The sequence below is a fragment of the Eleutherodactylus coqui genome, chromosome 4 (assembly GCF_035609145.1).
Source record: "Eleutherodactylus coqui strain aEleCoq1 chromosome 4, aEleCoq1.hap1, whole genome shotgun sequence".
NCBI classification, from domain to species: domain Eukaryota; kingdom Metazoa; phylum Chordata; class Amphibia; order Anura; family Eleutherodactylidae; genus Eleutherodactylus; species Eleutherodactylus coqui.
Genome location: NC_089840.1, coordinates 114465651 through 114477379, shown reverse-complemented (window position 1 = coordinate 114477379; position 11729 = coordinate 114465651). Strand labels below are relative to the sequence as shown.

The 11729-nt window shown below is 41.9% G+C and overlaps 1 long non-coding RNA gene across 1 annotated transcript; it reads left to right on the top strand.

Moving 5' to 3' along the window:
* The first annotated feature begins 4373 nt into the window (after positions 1–4373).
* LOC136624703 (uncharacterized) lies at positions 4374–8054 on the top strand. Its single transcript, XR_010792388.1, has 2 exons — positions 4374–4456; positions 7840–8054. It is a non-coding gene; the product is annotated as an uncharacterized lncRNA (long non-coding RNA).
* The last annotated feature ends 3675 nt before the right edge of the window (positions 8055–11729 follow it).

Genomic DNA, 11729 nt, shown 5'->3' with positions numbered 1-11729 from the left:
CGGGGTTGTCTCGCGCCGAACGGGGGGGGGGGGGGGTTGAAAAAAAAAAAAAACACGTTTCGGCGCGGGACAACCCCTTTAATACATTGTTACAGAATTACATTTTATATATACACTGTCATTCCAATGACTTACGACGAGGTGCAACTTGGCGTCCCCGCGTTCCAATTGACGTTAGAGAGAAGGGAATCCTCCCACATCCATTATGTCATGAATTGGAACGCGGGGACGCCAAGTTGCACCTCGTTGTAAGTAATTGGAATGACAGTGTATATATAAAATGCATGCGCAGTATAGATTTCTTTTTTCTCCAATTATTTTTCCCGTGCCATTATTAAGCGACACCACCAAATCCGCGACCTGTTCGCAATGTTCATTGCAGACGGGCTGCAGATCGGACGGCTTCTATTGACTTCAATGGAAGCAGTCTGCGTGGAATCCGTGGAAAAATGCAGCATGCTGTGAAGTTTCCTCTGCTTGCAGAGACCGCAATTCGTTTCCACAAGTGTGGAGGAAGAATCGATTTCCCATAGCATGCTATGGGTGCTATTTGCTGCGGAGCCACATTGCGATATCCCACCACAGATTCTGCAGTAAATATCTACCCGTGGGCAGGAGCTCTATAAGGAGAGATTCCTTGTTTGCTGAGCAGTGACTCTACCTGTACACTAAATAGTGAAACTTGATATCACAGGAATGCAAATGATCCAATTAGCCTCCAGCTGGACTTCAATGAAATCTATGAAGCACTTATCAATATTGTAATATACAAGGTATACCAACTGTCCCCATTCTGCCTGAAGAGGTTGTTGTGTCTTCAGTTTCTTTGGATTTGGAGGAGCCGATCCGTAAGACACAATATTTTGCCCCTTCAAACCTTCCAGAGGGAAGGTTTTTTTGTTTCAATACATCTAAGACTCCAGTTACTGTGTTAAATGCAAAGTTCTGTTGTAGCAGGTCATCCGGGAATCAACAATTCTAGGAGGTTAATAACCAGGAATGTCCATTAGACTGGATTTTTTTTTCAGCTTTGTCTCTTCCTGCGGGGTTTGTCTCTTCCTTGTGAGTTCCAAGGCTACTCGGAATCTATCGGCTGGGAAGTTATTACCTTTGCCTGTATCGGGCAACATAATGGCTTGGGTAATGGTGGACTGATTTAGCAAGATGTGTAAAGCTAAAACCTTAGCTAGACTGTTCTTGACTCATGTGGTCCGTTATACGGATTGCCGTCTGATATCGTCTCTGATATCGGGGTGTCCGGTTTGTTCCTAGATTCTAGCGTATCATGTGCCATCGAGTGAAAGTACAACTGTCTTTTCCCTCTACTTATTATGCTGCTACTAATGGTCAAACTGAAAGATGTAATCAGAGTCTTGAGCAACATTTGATGTGTTTTATCTCTGACAATTAGGAGGAGCGGTTGTGGTTTTTATTTTTCGCAGAGTTTGCATTGGATAATAGCTATTTGGAGTCAACAGGCACATCACCCTGCTTTGCAATTATGGGTATCATTTGTATTTTGGTTCTTTTTCAAGATTTCTTTCTGAGTTACCAAAAGAGAATGAATTTTCATTTCATCTCAGGAATGTTTGAGTGGAAGTGCAGAGAAACCATAGCAGATCTCTAAGAAAACTACAAGAAGGGGGCAGATAGCAGGCGGTCGGAGGGGATTATTTCTCGAGTTGGTGATTTGCTGGGGTTATCTACTAAAAATATTGAGCTGAAAGTACCCTTTTTTTAAACTGGGCCCCCTTTTTTATCGGGCAAGGAGATTATTAACCCTGTTTCATTTTGACTGGAGATGCCTGGTTCTCTTAAGATAACTGATGTTTATCACAAATCACTAATTAGGACGTACAATGATCCAGTGAATATAGAGTCCCACCTCCTCCAGTTCTTTTGGCTGGGAATTTTGCTAAGTTTTGGGAAGTTTGAAGTCAGTCAAATTACTGGCTCTCGCCGTGTAAGGAATTCCTTGCAGTATTTGGTGCACTTGCAGAAGTAAGGACCCGAGGAAAGAATGCGAATTCCAGGCGGCAATCTCAAAGCTGATCAACTTGCTAAGACTTTTCATTGCTGTAATCCTAATAAACCGTGTCCTACATGCCCCGTGGCCCTTACGCAGAGGAGGGGCACTGTCACGGTCTGTCGGCTGCAACAGAGTCGTGGCATGGTGATTTCGATGCGTAGACAGACTGGCTGCACTGTTACATGTATTTGTATTCTCACTGATTTTGCTCTTTTGTTTCGTACGTGGATTTTACCCTGATGTTCGTGGAAAGCTGTCTGTCCAATTGCATTGCCTCAGTCAATATTTAAGTTTGCTTTTATGTCTGGTTGTTGCTGATTATTTTCTCAGTCTTTGTGGAAATAATTTGTTTGTGATTGTAGGAATTCTGCTGTAAAGATAAGTGGTGCTTTTATTTATTCATTAGTGTTTTCCTTCTTTTAGTTGCTAGAGTTAGTAGCCGAGTCACAACATATTGAGACAACTTTATCGAGGCAATAACCTGATTTTTAGGCTGGGCGGTTCCTGTCCTGGTAGTCGGGGCGAGGTTGTCTTGTCCCCCTTTTGTTTAGATTATATAGTATGAAACTCTATTCCGAGTTCTGCTCCTTGGGTGAACCTTTGTCCTGGGTATAGTGCATCTTTTGCTCAGAGTGAATGTGATAAGAATGCTGTAAATACAGAACCCTCCAAAAATGGTGCAATTGCATTTTTTTCCATTGTGCCCCACTTAGAAAATTTTATGTTTTCCATTATATTATATGCTACATTAAATGGTGGCATTGAAAAATGCAATTTCTGCAAAAGAAACCCTTTGTGTAGTCATGTTACCTGAAAAGTTAAAAAGTTATGATTTTTTAAAGTAGGGATGTTAAAAAAGGAAAAATATGAAAACAAAAAGAGCTGCAGCAGGAAGGGGTTACAGAATTGAGCCGGCAAACAGTATTTGCAAATGACTCAACATATTAAAATATGTCTCACAATTCTAAATCATGGGAAAAGTTCGTCAAAAATGTGACCCACAATACAAAGAAGTGGATGAGAAAAACAAACAGAGTTCTCTTCCCTGCAGTGTAGTCATTATTGCGACTTATGATCCCCCCCCCCAAGTAGCTGCTATATTAACCGTCATGTTCATCCCAAGAAATCAACGATCCTGCAGTATTCTGCACTCAGTACTCACTGAATCACAAGGTATGTATTGTGCTTTATATTTAAAATATGTTTTATTTTTATGTTATGTATTTTGTACTTTATTTCAGCACAATTCCAAAATTAGGTCAGAAACCATGTAGAATGTTATTAAGATGATCTGTCAGCTGTCCTGATGTAGTTGTTATAGTTTATACTTGTATTCCCATCAAATATCATTCCTGAGTATCTATCCGTATTACTCTGTACTGCACTGTTCCTCTGTTATTCCTACTAGAAGTTAATGCATAAGTTGACAACAAGAACCTTTCCAACTGTCAACGGTGTGGGTCCATACGCAGATTCCTCTGTCACCACTAACTGGACAGTGACAGACTGTAGTTACATGAGTCAGGACCCCAACTGCAATAAGGGAGTGAATCCAGCTAGGGCACTTGCTCTCCCGTCCCCTATGATGTACATCTAGACTGCTGTACTGAGAGCAGGCTGGGTAATCAGGTGATCGCTGGGGATCCTGAGCAGTGGGTCCCCAGTGATTTGCTACTGATTTATCCTTAGGATTAGTCATGAAAAGTGTTTTGCCCAGAAAACCTCTTTCACCTCCAGTTGTCGATGTATTCATGAATTCCTAGTAGGACAACAGAGGAACAGAACAATGTAGAGTTCTCAGGAGAAATGTTCTAGATTTTTGATATTCTCCCTATATATGTCTGAGATAGGACTGTGAGCTCAATGTGGAGTGGGACTGATGTGTATGATGACGAGCGCCGTACAGCAAAATATGTTGGAGATACATAAGTAATATGAATAAATAAATACATTAAAATCTTCTACTCAGCGCTCATTCTTATAGGTATGATTACATACGCCTGTATTTTTTACATGATTTTCACTCACGTGGAAAAATATGCAGCATGTTGTACTTTGGGGTGTATTATGCACCAAAATAGGTCAAAGAAGTATATGAGTCAGTGCAAATATGCAGTGAACATGCATGCGAATATACTGCAGAAGGGCCAAAATTCGTAGGAAATAGAACATTTTTGGTCTGTGAGTACATTGCATATTTAGAGAGTGAAAAATATATATGCCCGAGTAAATGAGCCCTAACACTGACAGTACTACTGGAGATAAACTAAGAATAGCGGGAAATATTTTAGACAGTAAGCTGTTTTTTTGTTTTTTTTACATTTCAATTTAAATGTATTTTTACAGATAAAACATGGCTTTCTTGAAGAAGTCTCTTCTCCTTGTTCTCTTCCTTGGATTAGTCTCACTTTCCATCTGTGAGGAAGAGTAAGTACTCATATAATATACAACATATTAGAGGGTTATTCCCATCTCATACAGTGATGGTATATGACTAGGATATGCTATCACATACTGCTTCATGGGGTCCGACCGCTGAGACACCCACAGATCCTGGGAATGAAGGGGCAGATACACTGGTGTAATGTTGCAGCCCCTTGTCTGTTTGTTCCTGCACAGATGTGCTTCCGAAAGCTCCTAGGTTGGGAATGACAGTAGAGCTCCATTTAAGTAAAGGGGTCATGCTGCAGTTCCTGCTCAGTGTAATGAGGGGGCAGCACTGTGCAGGAAGAACCTGGAAGTATCTGCAGCAATAAAGCAGAGTCATTCCTGGGGTCTCAGAGGTCGGAGTCCCACTGATCAATTTACTTTTGGTTCTGATATGGGTTTGAAATGAATGGGTTCTATTCTCTGCGTATTATATATAATACACCTGTGTAAAGCCGGCCAAACCTGGCTGGTATTTGCTGATGGAATGGGTGGCAACCTTGCTTGTGAGCATATTAGAGCAACATTAATATTCTGCCACACTTAAAGGGAGTCTGTCAGCTTGAACATGCTGTCCAAACTGCAGGCAGCAAGTTATAGAGCAGGAGGAGCTGAGCAGACTGATATATAGTTTTATGGGGAAAAATTCAATAAAACTTGCATTTCACACATTTATATTTTTGCTCATTCTGAGCTGAAGAGTCTAGTGGGCGGAGCTCTCAGTGATTGACAATTATCTGTGTATGAGTACACATACAGGGGTAGCTATCAGTCACTAAATAAATAAATAAAAATAAATATATACATATATATATATATATGCATTCCTATATATCAGTCTGCTCAGCTCCTCATGCTCTATAACATGGTGCCTGCAGTTTGGACAGCGTGTTCAAGCTGACAGAATCCCTTTTTATGCTTGAAGTACAATCTCACTGCTTATCTGTTTATTTTCCTCCATCATTTTCCATTGAATTAGTATGTCCTTACTTTTGTAGCAAAAGGGAACATTGGTCCTAACTTGCGCATAGACAGTAGTGCTGGGAGGGGGGCAAGCGGGGCATGGTGCCCTGGGCGCAGGGGGGAAGGGCTCCTGTCTGCACACTGTAGGCAGAGATTAAGCACTTCTCATCCCTCTGCTCTGAATTAGGATAAAAGCACACAAAAAGTGGAGTTGTGCCCTATTTGGTCAGTCTTCTTGCAGCTCACTATGCACTGGGTGTGATTAAGGAGTGACCATGGCTGGAGCAGCTGTCTATAGGTGAGGGGGAAGAAGGGGGAGGGAAACAAGCCGTCTGTATGGAAGGAGGGATGGTGAAACTAATGGTTTTAATGTTGAGAGATTCCCACAGTGACAGTGCCTGCTGGGACTTGTAGGACTGTGACTGTCCAGCAGGTATGGTTTAAAGTTTACCTTGTACCCCTAATCAACATAATCAGGGATAAATGTCTTATTGGTGAGGGTCCAACTACTGGGACATTCACCAATCACAAGATATTTTGTGTCCCCCATATGAATGTAGCGGTTGTCGAACATGCATGCAGCTGCTCCTTTCATTTTATTCAGACTGCTGGAGAGCCAAGTACAAGCGCTCACCTCCGTCAGTCCCATTAACATGTATAGAGCAGCAGTGCTCCTGACTGACCCCCATTCATTCAGAGGGGTTATACAGGAACCCCATTGTGAAATCCAGGGCAGTGCCAGTGATCAGACCCCACACAATTAGACACTTTATCCCTAACCTGTTGACAAGAGATAAGTATTACAGTTGGTACAACCGCTGTAAGGGCCTGTAAGGTCTCACACCCACTTGAGTTTTTTTAACACTGCAATATCGCTGCGTTTTTTTTAACACGATTGTCAATGGGACTTTCTAATGTTACAAGCCCATCGCAGGTTTGTGCTTTGCAATTTTTGTGCAATGCGTTTTCAATATTAGAAATTCCCATTGACAATTGCGTTAAAAAAAACGCAGTGATATCGCAGCGTTAAAAAAATGCAAGTGTGTGGGAGCCCTAACCAGACTAAGCAGTCCTATACAAGTGCAGCATTCTGTGGGGACAGGTCTGCTCTCCTATTAGGCAAAATGGCACAATAATCATCAGTGATTGACAGCTGGTTGCTGTGTATCTGCATGAGAGGCAACAGTTCAGTCACTGTGTGGAGAGTCCCCGTAAGCAGCTAATATAGAAAGGAAGTCATTATTATACTATCATCTAACTGTATTGCTGTATGACCATCAATTATATAGGAACACATTGCGGTTGTTACATCTAATTGTGCTGCCATATTTCTGGTACTGTAACATCGCTCTGTGCTGCTGTATTACTGCTATGTATTACAGCACCAAAGGACACCATGGCTGATACTGTCACAGCTGATACTGGCATGGATATCACACAACTGAAAGAAGCGGTGCAAAACCGAAAAACATGGAGGGAGCTCGTCTTTAGGCCCAATGTCCATGGGGAAAATAGATTTATTAAATCCGCGCAGGTCTCCCACGCGTGCGATCTGTGCCCATAGGGAATCATTGGGCACCCGCAGATAATTAAATACCTGCGGATGTCATTTTTCCCTGACAGGTGGATCGCACACGCAGGAAAACACCCACAGCATGCTCCATTTTTGTGCGATTTTCCCGCACGGACGGCTCCCGTGGCTTCCATTGAAGCCAATGGAAACTGTCTGGATCCACGGTACCGATGCAGCTGTCACTGCGTCCATGCCACAGGACTGCAGGAAACCAGGAGTTTAAAAGAAAGGAGATGGCACTGCACATGCGCCCAGCGTGCCACCGACGTCCCGAGCCCATCGGCCATGCAGAAGAAAGAAGATATATATAGAGCCAGTAAAAAAGTAATTTGTTGCCTACATTTTTCAACCTGGGAGCCAAATACATCTACTTTAATAGGAAATAAAAAGTCAACTGCATTGTATATTGGCATTTTGTTAGGGTTGTTTGGCAAAAATGGTATAGTAGGTCGCTGAACTAAATCTTTGTCTCAGTGAGGAAAAGCCTCGCTACACCTCTGGCACAGAACACAGAAAAGTTGGCCATAACATGTTAAAATTATAACCAAAGGGATGTTTCGGTATTCAGTATGCTGTTTTCCAGAAATGGAGATTACTATCCACAAAATAAGACCCTTTCTTTAAAACCCTGACCTACTCTATAAGTTTTCTTCACAGGACTTTACTAAATCTCCCATGACTGTCACTTGGTACTTATCTCTATTGTCACCAGATCAGGGCCTACGGAGATCGCTGCACTTCACAGCAGCAGCAGACTAGAAATCAAATAAATACCAATATATTATTAATTGACAATGTAGGAACAATTAGCATAATGTTTTATTAATTGTACACTGTCTCCTAACAGGAAAAGAGAGGAAGAAGCAGAGGAAGACAATGTACAAGAAAGGGAGAATGGTAAAGAAAAGAGAATTATTGCGCCTCTAGTACACACTGTTGAAGGTCTTCTTGGAGGTCTTCTTCCAGGATAAAACCATTAATATAATACAATGCTTCATAACTGTAAAGAGCATAATTATTATTAGTTATGCCAATAATACATTAAAGCATGCTTAACTGAAATGCTGGTCTGTCTTTTTCTGCTCAGTACGCCATGTCTAATCCTGTTTGCAATACGTATTATTTAAGCATTCATTTCAATCATGGTCAATATGAGGATCATGAAGAGCCACACATTTTGTGGAACTTCCCAAAGCTCTGTCGTTTCTGGGTTCAGGTCTACACCCTAATATTCTCCATGACAAACATATCCCTACACAAAACGCCCTGGGAAGCTCTCTTGGGCAGAAGCATGCCTGACACCCCCAGATATATACACAAAATTAGTATCTTAGTGCTTTCTATCAGTATTAGAGATGAGCGAACGTACTCGTTACGAGTACTTACGCACCCGAGTACCGCCATTTTCGAGTACTGCAGTACTCGGGCGTAAAGATTCGGGGGGCGCCGTGGCGGCACGGGGGGTAGCAGTGGGGAGTGGGGGGGAGAGGGAGAGAGAGAGGGCTCCCCCTGTTCCCTGCTGCTCCCCCCCGCACCGCCGCGCCTCTCCCCGCCCCCCGGCGCCCCCCGACTCTTTACGCCCGAGTACTGAAGTACTCGAAAATGGCGGTACTCGGGTGCGTAAGTACTCGTTACGAGTACGTTCGCTCATCTCTAATCAGTATGCTTGGCAATTGCTCGCTCCTGGAGGGAGGAAAACTTCAGTTAGCATCAACTTCGTGAAATCTAAAGTTTCTTTAGCTCAAGGTCAATGAGAAGTTGGCAGCTATCTTTATGGACCGTTAAACATTATATGAAAACACATGGGCATCTTGGTATCAATATTCTCTTACCATGCACCTGAAGAATTCAACAGCTAGATTCCTGACCCATCCGGTAGACCCTGGCCTACCTTCTAGTGCATCCTCCCCATCCCCAACAAATGTATGAGAAATATAACCTCGACATGGACAACAGAGAGGCCCATTCCCACTTAGCCATGAGCATAGGAGAAGTATCATAGATTGCCTTCTCTCCCCCACCCCTCCCTTCCCCTATGTGTTTACCCTCCCCTCCCCACCCTCATGACCTCCATTTCCTTCTAATTTTTTTTCTTGCTTTTAGTTCTTTGTTGTTATTACTATTTTATTAGGGGCTACTGTAACAGAAGAAAGGAACATGAACCTATGCTTCAAAACCGGTTCTATAACTTAGTTTGAATAATTCTGAAACCACCTGATATTAAATATGACCATAATGTTGTAAATTCAAATGATCTAAATTGTCTAAAATAATTGCAATCTTTGTAAACCAAAATTGTAGTAAAAAGCAATCCAAAAGTCATAAGTACCTCAAAATGGTAGCAATAAAAACTACAAGTCTTCCTGCAAATAACAGAACCTCAAATTACTCTGTTGCCAGAAATATAAAAATGTTCTGGTTCTTAGATTGCAGTGATGCAGATTAAATTGGTTTTCTTTAAAAACATGTTTTTATTGTGCAGAAGTAGTAAAAAACAAACATTTATATAAACTTTCCATCACAGTAATCGTGCTAATCCAGATAAGAAAGTTATATTATTTTTGCTGGATGGTGAACACCGTAAAAACAACCCCTCAAACAACGGCACAATTTTCTTATATTTTTTCTATCTCCCTCCAAAAACTGTAACAAACGTTCTACAACACATTATATGTACTCCAGAGTGGGGTCATTAAAAAATACAACTTGTTCCAAAAAAACAAGCCCTCATACAACTATGTCACTGAGTTATGGCTCTTGCAATGCAATGCTGAAAATTGCTTGGTCCTTATGGCACAAAATAAGCCAGTCACTAAAGGGTTATAGTACGAGTGCATTAAGCATAAGCATTATGCATACATAAACTTCCTCGCCTTCCAACCAATACTAGCAGGAAATTAGGAACACATCCTATTGTATATAACACAGATCACATGTCTCTGAGGGATACTACTTAAAGGATGAACAAGAAAATAGTAGAGGATGTTAAGAGTAACCACAGTGAAAAAGGGATAGTGAAGAGTATTCAGTAAACACATGTAAACAGCCCTAAGTAAAAGTCAGGGAGTATATAATGGTTACAAAGTTCATATCTTAATCTTGAGGACTTCTCAGATCCATTGATCTGCATGTGCTGGTCCCTAGGGGTCCCTAACTTATTCGTTAGGAATCCTCTTAGTAAGTGGGAATTGTCCAAGGTGCTGAACCCCTTTAACAAGTGTCTGACTGCCCATGGACTATAGATGCCCAGGTGGCCCATGCCTTGTAAAGAAGGGAGATAAAATATCTGGTCCAGAAGTTCTTAACGTCTTGTATCTTCCTTGTGAGGTTTATCACATGCAGCCTAAACGGCACAACAATTGCATACGCCCGTGTTGGCTGACTGCACAATAAGTCGCTTCTCGCGATTTTACTCACTTCCGAAACACTGTAACGTACTCAGCCTCATGTCCACAGCCGTATTTGTAAAAAGTTGTGGGTCTCCCTGCAGCATTATACCATTGTTTGTAAATAGCGGGTCTGCCGGCAGAGACCACACATGGCTGAGTGTACTGTGCATGCCCGCATATCTCATGCATGCGGTCATGTGCAGTGTGACTCTTTTTTAACTCCCAGCTCTGTTTCAGAGCAGAGATGTGCATGAAAAAAACGCGTGTATGCAATGTATTGCATATAGACAGCTTTGTATACGCTGCCTATTCAATATCATAGGGCTCGTGCTGTGTGGTACACAGAGAAATAGAGCATGCTGCAATCTATTTCTCGTGCCTAGCTACACGCAGTGTCTATACACACATGTGCATGGATTCATGAAAGTCCATTGACTTTCATTGACTCCATTCACTGCGTAACATGCTGCAGTGCATCGCATGAGTAATTTACGGTGAAAAAACACCCATGGACATGAGCCCTTATCCTGTTAACCCCCCACCCCTCCCCACACATACACTCCCTCCCATGCACACATGATACTTCTATACTTTAGAGTGAAATCACTAAGCAGAGAGAAAAATTGTACGAAGACAAAATTCACAGAAAAAGAAGCCAAATACGCACCAACTGATAAACTGCAGGGACGGCACAATCAACATATACCCTAGTAGCATGCAGAAAGCTAGACTGCAACATGGAGCGCTAAATGTTCAAGTGCAGACTAATATGTCGCCACTCAACTTAATCCAGATCTTTTTATGAATATGACAGTGGACATGAGGCCTAATTCAAAAAGAACGGTCTAAAAGTAAAGCGGAGTTATTCACATGTCACGGGTGGTTATAATGCAACACAGATTCAGGATATGATGTAGCAGAGCAATCAAAGTTTACAATATTTATGTATGCAGATAGTTTTTTCTTCAGTCCCTCTATATTGGAAAGTGCAGTAGATTATGCATTCCTATACAATGACAAGGCAAAAAGGTATTCTGGTATACTAACTCAACATGTGCCAAAAGGACACTCTTTGGCATACACTGGGGGCTTATGGATACATTGGAAGCTGTCCCAGAGCATACTTTTGAACATTAAGAAAAAAATGGAAGTGTTAATAGAGCTTTGGGCCACTCTCACACATGCGCTTTTTACCGTGATTCAACGGCGTTTGGAATGCTGCTGTAATCGAGGTACAAGGCCCCCATTGATTTTAATTGGGCCTCACAGAATCATAGAATGGTAGAGTTGGAAGGGATCTCCAGGGCCATCTGATCCAGCCCCCTGCTCAGTGTAGGATTCACTAAGT